General features: G+C 42.6%; 1 protein-coding gene and 1 pseudogene across 1 annotated transcript in view; one reads left to right on the forward strand and one right to left on the reverse strand.

The window, feature by feature from the left end:
• The window catches only part of KIAA1549L (KIAA1549 like), a 266,072-nt gene that overhangs the window by 219,705 nt on the left and 28,798 nt on the right, over positions 1-17,569 (reverse strand). The window lies entirely within an intron of this gene.
• On the forward strand, positions 705-1,462 carry LOC112829781 (small ribosomal subunit protein uS3-like; annotated as a pseudogene).

Genomic DNA, 17,569 nt, shown 5'->3' on the forward strand with positions numbered 1-17,569 from the left:
TCAAGCCTAATATAGTAGAGCAGGACCCCTACTCCATCTGATGCTCAGCCTCCTGACACAACACCTGCTATAATATTAAGTCTGAATAGTGTGGGAGAATAGCTTCCCTAGGGCCCAGCCCCCCAAATGCTAACAAAAAGTATAATCCAGTCATAATGACAACTTCTCTAAGGTGTGGACGTGGTCTTACCCTGGATATTCTCTTTTATAATTTCACAACAGCTATGAGATGGGTAGTATGCACCCCATTTCACAGAGGTCAGAAAGAGCAAATAACATGCCCAAGATCCAAAACCAAAACCTTAACCTAAATCTGGTCATGCCTCTAATTTACAGAAAATATGCCACAAAGATATAATCAGCAAAATCCAAACAGACAAATTCCAGAAGCAAACAACCTGGTTTTTTTTTTCCCTTGCACTTTTATATGATAAAGAGAAAGACAGAGAGAGAGAGAGAGAGAGAGAGAGAGAGAAATAAGGGAGAACCTATAGATTAAAAGATACTTAAAAGACACTTTTACAAATGGTAGATGTGGGGCTTACTGGATCCTATTTCAAATAAACTATAAAAGAAAATAGAAAATTTATAACATTGCATTCTATTGATATTAAGAATTATTAATTTGTTCAGATGTGATAATGATATTTTCATTGTGTTTTTAAAACGTTTTTATCTGCTTTCCTTTAGGCGGCAAGACGATGATGCAAATTTCCAAGAAGAGGAAGTCTGTCGCTGATGGCATCTTCAGAGCTGAACAGAATGATTTTCTCACTCAGGAGCTGGCTGACGATGGTTACTCCAGAGTTGAGGTCCAAGTTACACCAACCAAGACAGAAATTATTATCTTGGCCACCAGGACACAGAAGGTTCTTGGTGAGAAGGACTGGTGGATCTGGGAATCAACTGCTGTGGTTCAGAAGAGGTTTGGCTTCCCTGAGGGCACCGCAGAGCTCCATGCTGAAAAGGAGGCCACAAGAGCTCTGTGTGCTATGGTCCAGGCCGAGTCTCTGCGTTAAAACTCCTAGGAGGCCTTGCTGTGTGGGGGGCCTGCAGTTCAGCATGGAGAGTGGGGCCAAAGCTCTGAGGTCATGGTGTCCAGGAAACTCCAAGGACAGAGGGATACATTCATAAAGTTTGTGGATGACTTGCTGATTCACAGTGGGGACCCTGTGACCTACTGTGTTGACACTACTGTGTGCCGTGTGCGGCTCAGACAGGGTGTGCTGGGCATCAAAGTGAAGATCGTGCTTCCCTGGGATCCAAGTGCTAAGACTGGCCCTGAGAAGCCCTGGCCTGATCATGTGACAAATATGGAACCCGAGGATGAGATACCACCCACCACCGCCATCTTGGAACAGAAGGGTGGTAAGCCAGGGCCCCTGCCATACCACAGCCAGTACCCACAAGTATAACAGGGTCTCCTTGGCACCTGGATCTGGAGTCTGGATTTGCTCTGTAAAGACCTTTAATAAAAATCTTTGAAAAAGAAAAAAATAAAAAATTTAAAAATTAAAAAATAAAGGGCACCTGGGTGGCTCAGTCGGTTGTGTCTGACTCTTGATTTCAGCTCAGGTCTCCATCTCAGGATCGTGAGTTCCAGCCCAGCACTGGGCTCCACGATGGGCATGGAGCCTACTTAAATAAATAAATAAATAAATAGTCCTTATCTTTTTAGAGATTCATATTGAAATATCTACAAATGAGGGGCACCTGGGTGGCTCAGCTGGTTAAGCGTCTGACTCTTGATTTTGGCTCAGGTCGTGAGCTCAGAGTCATGAGATCAAATCCTGCGTAGTCGGGCTCTATGTTCAGCAAGGAGTCTGCTCGAGGTTCTCTCCCCCTCCCTCTCCCGCTGCCCCTCTCCCTGCTCACACATGCACTCACTCTCTCGCTCTCTCTAAAAATAAATAAATAAAGCTTGAAAAAACTATGAATGAAAGAATATGACATCTTGCATCTTATTAAAAATTATACTGGGGGAAGAGTAGATGCCGTTACCATTGAAACAAACTGGTCATCAGTTAATAGTCATTGAAGCTGAGTGATGGGTAAATGAGGGGTTCATTATACTATTTTGTGTATTTTTAAAATTCTCCATAATAAAATATTACAAAAGAAAAAAAATGCCCAAGATCACACATATTGCAAATGAAGGGCAGAGTCAGGACTTGAACAAAGGTGATCCAAGTCCAAATGCCGACTTCTTCCCACTCTTACTACTGCACCCAGATGTCTCTACCATGTATTTATCTCATTTCAAAGGTTATGTCTCAAAAGGAAATGCCACAACAAATCATTCTTATAAGCCTGGAGTTTCTTTGAAGAAAGCCACAGTACAAAGTATGAAATATAGCTAGCAGAGAAACAAGTATTAGCAGGAAGATCCCTTGATATACCACGGTGACACACAAACATTTTCAAAACCTGCACTTCGTGTGCTGTACATAGAGAGCAAATCAGCAGAGAATGAGCCAACCAAGAGAACCAAGAGTCCCTTAAGTGACAAAGTTTTAAAATAGGCCTTCAGAACCAAGAAGAAGAGCTGTCTGTAAGAAACACAGAAAAAGTTCTCGTATGATCTAAGTAATAATGCATATGTAACACTTTAAATAGTGCTCTCAGATTAATTAAATCATCTTAGGTTCTCAAAAATTCCTTGAGATAAGTTAGAGTACATCATAAGACCCCTACCTTAAAAATGAAGCAAATGCGACATAAAGAGGTCAAGATTTGATACCTGGACAGGGACTCAAAGTCACAATTTCATTCATTCATTCATTCATTCATTCAATAAGCACTGACTCCCAGCCTGCTTTCTATTCTAAGTGCCTGGGATACAGAGATACTGGAGACCCATGGTCTCTGGGCAAGAGAAGTTCAGGATTTCCCCATGCCCTTCGAACAGAGAGTCCAGGAGGGCAGCCCTTCCCCCAACCCCATTGCCCCCCACTCCCCATTCTGAGTCCCACACACATCCAGGATACTGCAGAAACAGTGCTGGCTCTAGGGAGAAGTGTGCATTTAAAGCCTGAATGAAGATCATCATTTTCCTGGCTGAATCTCTTCTATTTGCCCTTCTCATCAGCATCCAAAGCAGGGTATGCATTTCCACATGCAATAAATGACCAAAGCAGAAAAGGGATGGTGTCAACTTTACCCAAAGAGAATTAAATCACATTTACATCATCCAACTAATATTTATTGAACACTTACTACAAGCCAGGTACATGGGGGACCAATATGAGGAATATAAGACAGTCTCAGCCATCCAAGATTCTACAATCAATAGGGCTATAATCACATACTTAACGGCATGAGGGGCAGTGCTGTTTTGTGTCACGTACCACTGAGTTTTTAACACTTCACAACTTTGAGAAGTCACAAGCTTTTCTTATTCTTTTCTTGTTTTTTCATGGCAATGTCCACTGACCTACACCTCACTAGGCCGCCTGTGCCATATACTTAAAAATTCAACTCAGGAAGAGGAGGGGGTTTGGGGAGGTATGAAAAGGCATCTGACAATGGATTGAAATATAAGGACTGGCATCTCATTTTAAAGAGATTATTTTAAAAGACAAGCACAGTCTAGGGATCACATGCAGCTGGTGGGGGGGGGGGGGGGCAGGAGGACAGAGCTTCTGAGGAAGACTGGAAGAACAGGAGAATGCTAGCAAGTGAGCAGATGTCAAAGGGCATTCCCGGTGCAGCGGTGGCCCAAGTCAAGTGACAAAGGGCCAAGAAAAGGGTAAAACACACCCTAGCAACGAAGAATGTAATGCATTTGGGAAGGAGCCCACAAAGCAATGGCTGTTTCTCGTATGTGCATCTAAGAGTCGCCCTGGGATGCTCACGAACCATCCCGTGTCGCACTCCGAGGGATTCTGATTGGATTCTGATTCAGAAGGTCAAGAGAGTGGACTCGGGGAATCTGCAGGGATGGGTGGCTCGTGGATGACACTCTGAGAATCAGTAGTAAAGAGAGATGGTGAGAAACCCGGCAGGAGAGAAGGCCAAGCTTGGCTCCAGAACATAGACTTCGTGGGGCAGTGATCACACAAACAAGCACCAGTCAGTTGCCATGATCAGAATTACACTTGTCAAAGTGAGGTCCCCAGTCCAGCAGCAGCATGACCTGGGAACTTGCTAGAAACAGAAATTCTCAGCCCCTATCCCAAAATCTACTGAATCGGAAACACTGGGGTGGGGTCCAACAACTGGCATTTTAACAAGCCCTCCGGTAATTCTGATGCCTGTTCTAGTCTGAAAAGCACCGCTCTGAGTTCAGACCAGCAATGGTGTGTCATGGCCAAAATTGCATTAAAATTCCCACTAACTCCATTCCTGGCCAACCTCACACTTTTGCTGTTATTCCATCCTTTCTTCCCTAAAACATGGGGGGTGGGCTGCAAGCCAGCACGGCTGGAGTGACTTACTAATCTGCTTTGTGAGTCACAAATATTTAATGCTTGATCAAGGGTCTGTAAAAGTATTAAAATGCAAGTGCTTATTAGTCAGCACTTCTCAAACGCCGATGTGCAGACGAATCACCTGGACTTCTTGTTAAAGTGAAGATTCAGAATCAGATCCAGAATCCAGAAGCCTGAGTAAGGGCCTAGGCTTCTGCATTTCAAACAAGCTCCCAGGGGATGCTACTGTTACCAGCCCACAGCCCATACTTGGAGCGGCAAGAAATGACATAATTCTAGAAGTCTAAGAGCCCCTGTAGCAGGCCGGCATCTCCCCACCAGCTGGGCTCTCCTCACCAGTGGGCTCCCCACCCCCACCCCCGTGGTATGCTCTTGCAGCCCCTCTGGCCACTCCCTGTGCCTTCCCTTTCCTCCTAGTCAGTCCAAACTTCCACTGGTGCAGTCCCCTGCCTGGGAAGAGGGGCTTTCGGGGCCCACATGCCACCGGAGGGAGTTCATGCGCTTCCTCCTGCCCCGGAGCACCTCCGCCCTCCTCCAGAGGGACTCTGGCAGGAGGAAGGATCTGGCTCATTTGTTTGCAGAGCTAACTATGCGTTATTTAAAACATAAACTATCAGCTTTAGCTTCATTTGAGGCTGTAAATCAACAGTCATTTCTCAGGGCTAGAGGGTCCCTTGGCACCCTCCCACGGGCTCCATCCGTGGAGAACAGGCAAAATCCCAGCCGGGACCACTGCATTAATTCAGTTAAAAAAAAAAAAAGTGACGCCTGCAGACACCCATCCCTAACGACAAGCGAGCAAGAGAGTGAGCGCAAGTGCAGTCTCATGCTCCAGACGATGCGCAAGTCGCCTGCTACACGAGCTCATCAAATATTCTGTGGTTATGAAACGTTTATGCTAACAAAACTGCAGAGTTGCAGCTCAGGACTTCACTGTAAATATTTATTAACCATGACCATTAAGGCACAGCTTCTCATTTACTTCAGGGTCCATTTCCTGGTTTTCCCCACCAGGTGGTTCAATCCCCACTCTCTCTGTCCCTCCCTAAGAAGGAAAGAAGAAGAAGAAGAAGAAGAAGAAAAAAAAAAGGTACTTCTTACATAAATCTGTTTTATGAAAATCCACATGACCTCTTTAGAACGGCTCAATCAAAATTAATAAAAGGTTTCTGATCTACAAACCAGGACTCTTAACATGTGAGCTCGATGACTAGGGAGTAGCTTTTGTGGATGCTCTTTCTTTTGCATAAGATCATAAAATGATGATTTAATCACTGGGGAATATTTATCACAAACAGTGTCAGATGATGTACTGTAAAACTGATGCATCTAAAAGCTCGAGTGTACAATATAAAGAGATTGCTCAGATGTTTTGGACGTATTGGCCCAGCTCCACTGTTTATTACATGGAAGCTTAATGCTATAATAGGCTCTCTTTGAAGACTTCCTGTTGGAAAAAAGAAAGCCATTCAACAAATTATATTTACTGTGTACACTCAACAAAGGAGAAAAAAATAGCACCATCCTGATGACTCTCTAATGAAGGACAGGGGAGAAGTCTAAGGAATAATAAATCTGACTCTAAGGAAAGATGAGGGAAAATACACCAAGAATAGAAACACTTTGTGCCTTCAAAATGGATTCAAGAACCACCAACGTATCCGTGGTGCAAGCAGAAACCATTAGGTATGAAGACCGGCTAATAAAAATTTCAAGGTATGATTATAATTAGAGAGCTATCTACCAAGCCCATTACACGGTTCTCATAAAGCTTGCCACTCAGCACTGAAGCAACAATCATTTTTTTTTAGGTGGGCCATTTTTATCTCTATGCGGAGAGGAAAATGTAGAAGCAAACCATAAAGAGATGCATGGGGAGCTTCTGGAATGGAAGATGAGTCCTGAAGTCTAGTCTTAGACTCTCCTAGAGTCTGTAACAGCAGCTAAGAGGGGGCACCTCACCAGTACTCCAGTGCTCCCTATCAAATTCTGTCTGCTTATTTTCCTAGACCTCCCTGCAGTGCTGGCCCCACCCCTCAGCGGTTCTAATAAGGGCCACTTTTACTTTTAGGAAATACAAAATCTCCACCTAACTCCTCTAATTGTCTGGGGCATATTCAGACAACCTCCAGCACCACATTCCTGGACCCATACACAGCAGAGTCCCAGATGCCAATTAAAATTTTCAAAAGGACAAAGATGTGTCTACCTTCTCCTCTAACATTTCTATCCCCCATGCCCAGAGCACAAGCCAGGCCACTGGGATGAACTCAGTATCTCCAAAGGAATGAATGAAAGCTCCCACACACCTCTCGGCATATAAAGCCATAACAAAAAAATCTCAGTAAGGTCATGGGGCCATGTCTGTTCAATTACTCAACAAATATTTATTAAAAGCCTATTTTGGATACTGAGACATACCAGCCAACAAAACAGTCCCTGCCTTCGTGGGGCTGATATTCTAGCTGGGGAGGCAGACAATAAACAAATGATATCGGTATCAGATGATGAACATTGCTACAGAAAAAAGCAAGCCAGGATAAGAAGGGTGGGGAGCCTCCCAGAGCACCCCAGTAGGTGGTTACCGGAGGAAACCTTTAGTGAACATTAGAGCAGAAATCTGAAGATGTGAGAAATGTAGTCATGGGATGACATAGGGAAAAGCATACCAGGCAGAGGGAATAGGCAACGCAAAGACCCTGTAAGGAGGGCAGATGCAGAGACAGGAGAAAAAAGGTAGAAGGAACGGCTGGAGGTGGGGAGCAGATAATGTACGGATGGCAATGTTGTTGTTGTTGTTGTTTTTCACATTTTGAACTTTTTATTTGCATATTAAAAAACTGTGGCAATGTTCTTAAACCTGGGGGTCGTAACCCACCTGCGAATCACAAAATCAATTTATCAAGTCATCACCAGCCTTTTAAGAAAATGAAACAGAACAGAACGAAATAGAAATTACCAGCGTGCACTGCTTGTAGTCAGGCTGAATATTGTTTGGCGAAGTTCTGATGTGGGGCGGGCAGTTTGTTCTGATGTGGGGCATATCTGTGCTGTAGTACAATATAAAATGTGCTTCTCACAGTGAACTACAATAAAAAAAATGAATGTGGTCCTTCACAAATCTGTGCTGTCCAATATACTAGCCACTAGCCACAAGTGGCTATTCAAATTAACCAAATTAATCAAAATCTAAAATTCAGTTCCTCAGTCACACTAGCCACATTTCAAGTGTTCAGTAGCCACAGGTGGCTGGTGGCTACTGCACTGGACAGAGCAGATACAGAACATTTCCACCAGAATGTGGAAATTTCTCTTGAAGAGCAGTTATAGATTGTTCTGGCTCTGAGTCTGTGACCCCTCTAACGTCACCTGATAGAATTACAAGTGTGTCTAGGATGATCAGATGAATGAGCTTTCTGAATAAAAGGTCCCGAATTTATATTGTCTCATAATACAGCTGGGATCCAGCTGGAGATAAAACCAAAATATGCTTGAAAATCCCCCTGACACTTACCAGCCATATGCATGGGCTGGTAACAGTCAGTCTGCTTCAACTTCCTTCTCCATAAAGTCACTATTAATAAAATAACCACCCATTATTTGTTTTGAATTGTAAGGATTTACTAGGGAGAAAACCTACAAAATTTATAGAATCCCAAAGGAGATCATTTCAGGAATGGGCAGCTGACCAACTGCGGTATAACGGGGTGATTTTTATTTTTATTTTTTTTAAGATTTTATTTTATTTATTTGACAGAGAGAGAGACAGCAAGAGAGGGAATACAAGCAGGGGGAGTGGGAGAGGGAGAAGCAGGCTCCCCGGCTGAGCAGGGAGCCCGACACGGGGCTCCATCCCAGGACCCCGGGGATCATGACCTGAGCCAAAGGCAGACGCTCAACAGACTGAGCCACCCAGGCGCCCCAAAAAGATGTGATTTTTAAAAATTCATTTCCTGGCCCTGCACAAGGGCTGAAACCAAGTGCAATGAAGGCATAATACTGCCTAATGATTATCCACCAGTGTTATCATCAGAAGTCCTGCAGCCCGAAAAGAAGTGATACCTCCCATGGAGGGTTTTCAGGGCACCTAATTCAGGGTGGTCACCCTACCACAGCATGGGTCCTCACTCTGTGGGGTCTGGGGCTGGCCGCTGCTTGAAGAGGGTCTTTTATACGGTTGGGAATCATCAGCGTTTACAGCTCCTTCACTTTGGCCCTCTCCCCTGGCAGCAGTGTAAAGAAAGATGCCCATGGATATGAGGGTCCCATCTCAGGCTCTGACTTCTGTGTAGCTTAGAAAGGAAATGAATGTGCCAGCATGAGCAGTGTGGGCCAGGGAACGACCACAGGGACTTGGCTGTCCCACTGGGTCCCCAAACAAAGGCTGCTCCCTCTTAGAACAAGAAGGAGCAATGTTTGCCTTGCATTCACACCTTCCCCTGCAGCAGGACCTTGGTCCCCTTCCAGCTGCAGCCTGGATGATGTACTTGCCTTCTGGGTTCAGATGTAGGCAGGCAAAGAAGGATCCCAAATGAGCATGTTACCCAAGGATAATACATCCATACATTCAGGAGCCAAATTCAGGACAGGTAATCTGACATCCAAGACTGACAATGGGGTGGAATACGTATTTGAAATTGGAACTGTCTGAAAATCCATAATGTATGGGCACCATATTATGCACCCTAGATGTATATTGTGCAATCCAGCATCTAACACAGGTGCCTAGAACATCATGGGCACTCAATAAGTATTTCCAAATGAATAAATGATTGATTATGAAACGTATAATGCTCTACGCTAACCTAACATGGCTACAACTTTGTCTTTCTGAAGCAGGAAGCAGGGAAAAGTAGATTTGCTTTGCCTAATATTTCACCAGTCTTATCAATAATGCACCAAGGAAAGAAACGATAAAGGAAAAGATTCATTGATCTGGCTATATTAAATGTCAGATGTCAAAAAACACCATAAAAATTAAAAGGAAAATGATAAATTGGGGGAAAATAACAGCAACATACGATAAAAATTTAATATTATGACGTGGATGGAACTGGAAGGTGTTATGCTGAGTGAAATAAGTCAATCAGAGAAAGACATGTATCATATGACCTCACTGATATGAGGAATTCTTAATCTCAGGAAACAAACTGAGTGTTGCTGAGTGGTGGGGGGTGGGAGGGATGGGGTGGCTGGGTGATAGACATTGGGTAGGGTATGTGCTATGGTGAGCGCTGTGAATTGTGCAAGACTGTTGAATCACAGATCTGTACTTCTGAAACAAATAATGCAAGATATGTTAAGAAAAAAGAAAAAGAAGAAGATAGCAGGAGGGGAAGAATGAAGGGGAGTAAGTCGGAGGGGGAGAGGAACCATGAGAGACGATGGACTCTGAGAAACAAACTGAGGGTTCTAGAGGGGAGGGGGGTGAGGGGATGGGTTAGCCTGGTGATGGGTATTAGGGAGGGCACGTTGTGCGTGGAGCACTGGGTGTTATGCACAAACAATGAATCATGGAACACTACATCAAGAACTAATGATGTAATGTATGGTGATTAACATAACAATAAAAAAATTTTTAAAAATTAATATTATGCTCTATAAAGAGGTCTTCAGATCAATAGGAAAAAATACACAGTAGCTTAATAGAAAAATGGGTGAAGAATGTGAATAGAGTCTTACACACACACAGTAACTAATCAACACATGAAAAACCAAAGTTCAATCTCTCTGCTGCTAACCAAAGAAATGCACATTAAAACAACCATATGAATATGATACCATTTTCAACTATCAAGTTGGCAAAGGTCTTCTGTTGTTTTGCTTAATGACAATACCCAACATTGGTGAGGGTGTGGAGAAATCAGTTCCCTCCTACACTTTCATACACTTATGGAAGATAATTTGATAGAATGTACTAAACGCCATAAAAATGTGCACCCCTTTTGATCCAGTAACTCCCTTCCAGGAATTTATTCTAAGCAAATAACGAGAGACGTAATCAATGATTTATGTGAAAGACATTCATCAGATGTTTACGGTAGGGGAAACCATAAGTCACCTATAAATCCATCAATGGAGGGCTGTTAAGTGAACTATATTACTAGCCTATGATAGAAGCTATACATCATTTTTTTTAAAAGTTCTTTATAATATTCACAATAGCCAAGAGTTAGAAGCAACCCATATGTCCACTGACTGATGAATGGATAAAGAAAATGTGTTATATACATACAATGGAATATTATTCAGCCTTTAAAAGGAAGAAAATCCTGACACATGCTACACCATGGGTAAACCTTGAGGACACTATGCTAATGAAATAAGCCAGTCACAAAAAGACAAGTGTTGCAGGTGTCCACTTATGTGAGGTAGCTAAAGTCGTCAAATTCATAGAGACAGAAAGTAGAATAATGCTTACCAGGGGCTGGCAGGAGGGGGAAATGAGCAGCTGTTGTTTGATGGGTACTGAGTTTCAGATTTGCAAGACGAAAAAGTTCTGGAGATCTGTTTCACAACAGTGTGAATATATTTAACACTACTGAACTGTACACCTAGAAAATGGTTAAGAAGGTAAATTTTGTGTTATCACAATTTTTTTTAAAAGGTTCTCTTACAAGACTATCTAGTCATCCACGGGTTATTCGTTTCATAAATTACCATACCATAGAACATACTTCATGCTAAACCATACTGCACTTCGCTTAACTTTTGTGTGATTCTGAAGGCACTTAGGATGTTGCAGAAACTCATTTACAGTGATGATCTTCAAAACGACCAATTACAATGTTAAGAGGCTTCTAGGCTTGTGTATTAATTGAGCGTGGCAGTTAATAAAAATACTAGTGCGTTGGGGCACCTGGGTGGCTCAGTTGGTTAAGTGACTGCCTTCGGCTCAGGTCATGATCCCAGGGTCCTGGGATTGAGCCCCGCATCGGGCTCCCTGATCAGCGGGAAGCCTGCTTCTCCCTCTCCCACTCCCCCTGCTTGTGTTCCCTCTCTCGCTGTGTCTCTCTCTGTCAAATAAATACATAAAATCTTTAAAAAAAAATACTAGTGCGTAGATTTACTGAATTAAGAAATTATAACATCATAAATGCTTTGTCAGAGGCTAGTTTAGGATTTCCAGGGAGTTTCAAATATTCTGTAACTGTAAACATCCAGATCTTGGGGACTGAAAGTCTTACATGTCATCACACATCAATCCTTTGTCAGACCCTGTTCTGATTTTCTTTTTGTAGATGTGAAACACCTCAAGTAGAGGTACTCTCACCCTCTCCAAAAAGACAGTCTGAAAAGACAGCCCTCTGCAAAGCTGAAAGCAGCTTCTGGACGTCAGTGTGGCATGAAGCCCACACCAGCTCATGCAGACCTCTTAAGACATTAAATTGTTCATTACAATTGTTCTTTACATTGCTTCCCTGGTGCCTGAAACAGTGTTAACAAAGATAAAATATCTTTATCCAATAAATAAGTAAAGATAATTAATTACACAGGTTGAACTGTAATATAAAAAGACAAAGTCGGGATGCCTGGGTGGCTCAGTCAGTTAAGCGGCTGCCTTCAGCTGAGGTCATGATCCCAGGGTCCTGGGATCGAGTCCCCATTGGGCCCCCTGCTCAGCGAGGAGCCTGCTTCTCCCTCTCCCTCTGCCTGCTGCTGCCCCTGCTTGTGCACGCTCTCTCTCTGACAAGTAAATAAATAAAATCTTTAAAAAAAAAATAAAAAGACCAAAGTCATAAGAAGTTTAGATACAGTTGACCCTTGAGCAACAGGGGTTTGAACTGCGCGGGTTCACTTGGACACAGAATTTTTACAGTACGGTACTGTAAAGGTATTTTCTCTTCCTTGTGATTTTCTTAGCATTTTCTTTTCTCTAGCTTATTTTATTGTAACAATATATAATAATGCAAAATATGTGCTAATCAACGATTTGTGTCATTGGTAAGGCTCCTGGTCAACAGTAGGTTATGAGTAGTTAAGTTTTGGGGGACTCAGAAGTTGTACGTGGATTTTTAAATGCACAGGGATCAGTATCCCTAAAGGCCTGCCCACCACCACCCCCTCATTGTTCAAGGGTCAAGTTGTATTTACATATTTTGCTAAGTGATAGTATAACAATCCTAAACAAGCATTATTAAGGAAAAACACCTCCTAGAATTAAACATTCTAAATCCACGTCCAACAAAAGTCATGTTCCATAGATCCCTCATTCAGTGGAACGTTAATAGGCATTCTTGATAAAAGGATTCCATGTCCAAATAAATTCGGGAAACTCTAGGGTAAAAAAAGTAAAACTGGTTTCTTTGCCGCCAAACCTCTGTAAAGACACTCATTACTATATGACACTATGTACTTCAGTACTAACACTAGAGTAAGGCAGTACCCAGAAACACCACTTCTTGCCCCCATGTAGAACCCAGCCACATTTCCAAGGATCATCCAGCCCATGCAGTCTTATTTATAGCAAGTTTGTAAGGGTATTAGTAATTCAGGGAACATCTATATTAGCAGGATTTAGCCAATATACTTAGTCTGCAAAACAAGCCCCAAGAACAATACATGTAATTCCTTTTACCATTTGGATATATATAACAGGAGTTACTCATATAATAACCCAAGAGAACAAGTTTCCAATAGCCATTGGACATAATGTTGGGTAAACATATAGACTTTTCTTCCTGTGTAGTTCATATAAAATATTCATTAAGAAACAGAACACTAGCTGATTTAAACATCATCATTTTTATTGGCTATAACACAGGCTTAGAAACCTTTAACTCTAATGGAAATTAAATGCTTTGCATTTAAGATGTTTCCTACTCTGACCTTTAAACATTAAAATAACTAGAAGCACCACAAAGCAGAAATGATCATGTTTCACTTACGTGGTGCTACATTTCAGATCTGCAGTTTTAAGTAAAAAGATGTTTCACCTTCAAGGTCGGAAAGGACAGGATGTCCTGTGTGTAGCTGGAGTAGAAGGCACGGCTGAACGACCACTGTGCCCTCTTCCCCACCAAAGAGGCAAGAGAAGGCTCAAATGGAGGATGGCCTGCATGCTTGATATCCATCAGATCTGAGCATCTGACCGGATCTCTCAATCACCCTTAGTGATACGTAGTCTGTGCTGGAGAAGGCAAGTGAGTTTTCCTTCATACAACCGCACTGTTCCTGACTGTGAATACACTGAATGCCAGGCAGAAGCACTAGAGGAGGTTTACTCCTTAAAAAGAAAACTATCACACACTCTCCCTTGTCGTGTGAAATGTTACCAGCACTTGGGTCCCGGTCGCTTGAATTTTACAAATCAGGAAAACAAAAAATTAAGTAAAAATGAAAATGAAGCAAAAGAAACAAGGTTGGGCAAAATGAACCAAGAGTTTCCAGTTTTTAATTTTGCCAAATGAGGGCATTTAAACATTAAAACAAAACAACAACCACTGCCACAGAATTCCTACCATGCACGAGCAGACAGTCACAATCCTGGCTGCACCCTAGGATCGCCAGTACCTGGACTGTCCCAGGCTTCTGATCCAGTTACCTGAGGTATAGCCAGGACTCCATTGTTTCTATAAGCTCCTCAAGTGGCTCTAATGTGCAGCTAAGGTTGAGAACCACCATCATTTCATAATGGAAAAGGCATTTTGAAACCGAAAAAGTAAGAGTATGATCTCAGGTTACGGGATGACTACTAAAAATAAATAAAACTAAACTTATGAAAAACACACTACTTTAACTTTGTATTTCTCGCTTCGCCTCTAACAACCTAGGCTAAAGAACCTGTGGACCAGCAGGTGGAGATACTTGGTCTACACCAAGAGACCACACTTCCCCACCTCTCACTCCATCCGTAACCCTTTACAACCTGGCTTGTGTCCTCTCCACTCCACCAAAGCAGCCCTTGCAAGGCTCGAGAAGGAATCTTTAGGTAGCCAAATCCATTCACTTTTCCTCATTTCTCCTAATTCCGTATCTTTGTAGCCCTTCCCAGAGTGGGCCAATCCTGCCTTCTTGAAATGGTGTTCTTCCTGGCCCGCAAGGCAATTCACTATATCCCAAGCACATATGCAAATCCTTCTTGGGACTCCCTTCTTCCTTCTCCATGGACCCAGATCCTACATCTACTCCAAGGACAAAGTCAAATGCTTCTACCCATCCCCTGCATGCATCTGTGTTCCATGCACGGGTCCACAGGAGACCTAGTAGAATTTAAAATGCAGTATTAATATCAAGGGGTAAGATGACATCATGAGCTGAAAAGCCAACCTCAAGGTCAAAAGCCATGAAGACTGAAAATTTTGGAAAGCAGAGCACCAGATGGATTAAGGCAGGTGTTTCAGAACCTAGACGGTTAATATCGTCCATTAGAGTAAGAAACCTGTAACCAGACCTAACCCAGGTACCACCTCTAACTAGCTTGTGGTAACATTTGCCATTTCCTAGGCACTACCTGGGAACAGGAAATTCACCATCTCACATAACCCTCATAACTCCACAAGGAAGATTACTGTCCCCGTTTACCTATGCGGTATACATCAGCCATGCTGTCAAAGACTGGCCCAAGAGCACCCAGCGAATGAGTGGCTGAGCCAGCGTGGGAGCCCACCCCTCTGCGGTCCCAAACCTCGGGAAAATCCCTCCACTACAGTGCACTGCCTCCTTAAATGCTAACTTCTCCAAGCCTTAGCTTCCTTTTCCAAAAAAATGAGGGGGTTGGTCTTCATGATTCCCACGGTCCATGCTCCACATCTAACCTCCACAGTTCTGCGAAAAAGGGGAGCGAGGCGGAAGCACAGGCACAGCAGGGGGCCGCGAACAAAGAGAAATAAAAGACAGAAAGGCAGCGATAATAGAAAAGAGGCGAATGAGCAAAGACAAAATGGCCTTTGCCACCCCCCCCACCCCCGCCAGCCCAGACTCCTTTGGGTTTCTGGCTGTTTCAAGTTTTGGGGGTTTTTTTCCTACTCTGAGATGGGCAAAAGGTAACTCTATACTGTATTGAGTTTTCCTTCCAAATCTCATCCCAAAATGCCCTGAGGACTTACAGAAAACAACTATGGAAATAAAAGTACAAGGAAGAAAAAAAAAAGAGGCAAGAATACACTAGAAAAACAAGCTTTGGGCTTTTTGCTTTAAACTAAGAAAGAGGATTATGATAATGATCAAGTAAAGTGATTCAAAAGGGGTGTTTTCCAAAGAAAGAGAAAAAATGAGGAATGAGAACAGAAAGGAAAAAGCAAGCAGAATGACCTTGATTCAGCAACTGATCTTTATTGATTTTCTTTCACCTTCTTACTTGGTTCTGGGAAAAGTCACAATCCAAAGTGTGTGACATTGGAGCCTACCCTTAATGAAATTAGTGGATTAACAAAAATGTCTGTGAAGCACAAAGGAGGAGGGAAATACCTTGGAAGAAATGCTACCTCCTTTACTCACCAGGAAAACCAGCAAGAAAAAAAAGAGCACTCAGTGGAAACCTTCAGGGTGGTAAATGTCGTCTATTTTACTTTCCTACAAAAAGCCCTTTAGAGAACAATAAATTATGAACCACCACCTTTCTGACTCTGATGAAGAATTTTGCAAAGCCATTAAGCCAATACATTAGTACACCAGGACCTTAAAGAGTCTCGGGTTTCACAAGTGTCAGTGTTAACATGCTTTGGTTTCAGTATTGGAGGCACTGTTTTGAGACTCTTTCAAACCCCTCCAAAAAAGAAACAAACAAACACACACAGGTGTTATGACACACGCCCCGCCCCCCATCCCAGCATCTAAACTCTGACCATTATGTTATTTCACAGGAGAAAAAGTTTTCCATGCAAGCAGCATTGGGCAGTTTAAGGGCAGGATACCTAATCTTACGGACGGTGTCAGAGTGAGGTAACCAACCCTTTAACAGAGGAAAATCTGTCTCACCTTGGCCATAGAGAGCTGGGATGCAGAGATGCGCAAAAAATGGCACACACAAGGTATCTTTTGTTTAGGAAGTTCTAAAATTTATATATAAGGTAATATAGCTGATAAGTGACAAAGTCCCCTGCATTTCACTTCCAGCTTGGAATTTAGTTCTCTACTCCCTATTGCCCCCCAAACAGTTATTGGTTAAAAGAATTTTCCTCTGAATCAAAAACTAATGATGTGGGCGCCCGGGTGGCTCAGATGGTTAAGCGTCTGCCTTTGGCTCAGGTCATGAATCCAGGGTCCTGGGAGCCTGCTTCTCCCTCTGCCTCTCTCTGCCTCCCTCTCTCTGTCTCTAATGAATAAATAAATAATCTTAAAAAAAAAAACAATAATGTAATGTATGGTGATTAACATAACATAATAAAATTTAAAAAAAAAAGAATTTCCCTCTTAGTTCCAGAATATATTAGCTGCCGTGCATTTTAGAAAAAAAGGTGTGGCAAAAGGCACTTTCCAATCTTTTTTTATCATATACCACAAATATCTATTCCTCATTCAGAAAAGTCAAATTTACTGCAATTTCTCTTTCTTTAGAAGGTAGATAACTAACGAAAAGGGTGAACTTTCTATTATCTTAACAATTCTTAAGAAGGGGATTATCTTGTTTAGAAGGGGGGGGAGTTGCTGAGCTCCTTGGGCTTGGAAGGTGAGACCCCACATGCAGAATCATTGAGAATACGAAGTGACCAAAAAAAGCTCAACAGCTCTCAGTGAAAACTGTTGAGGAGTTGGGGGTGGGGGGGATGAAAGGGAAGAGAGAAGACTGAAAGACAGGAGCAGAAGGCTGAGGGTGTTTAGAGTTGGCCAGAGAACCTGTCAGAACAGGGACACAGCATGAACTTTTTAAAGCCATTTGCCTGCTTTGCAGTGCAAATCCTTTGGACTCCCCAACCCTCATTAAAGTCTTCTTACCAAAGGCAGCAAAAGCAAAAACAAACCTGTGGAACTGCATCAAACTAAAACGTTTCTTCCCAGCAAAGGAAACCATCAACAAATAAAAAGGCAACCCACCAAATGGGAGAAAATATTTCCAAATCATTTTTTTATAAGGGGTTAATATCCAAAATACACAAAGAACTTATACAACTCAGTAGCAAAAAAACAAACAATCCACTTTAAAAATGGGGAGAGTAGGGGTGCCTGGGTGGCTCAGTCGTTAAGCATCTGCCTTTGGC

This window comes from Callorhinus ursinus, unplaced genomic scaffold, assembly GCF_003265705.2.
Source record: "Callorhinus ursinus isolate GAN/ISIS: 27379988/994484 unplaced genomic scaffold, GSC_fseal_2.0 scaffold21, whole genome shotgun sequence".
Lineage (NCBI taxonomy): Eukaryota > Metazoa > Chordata > Mammalia > Carnivora > Otariidae > Callorhinus > Callorhinus ursinus.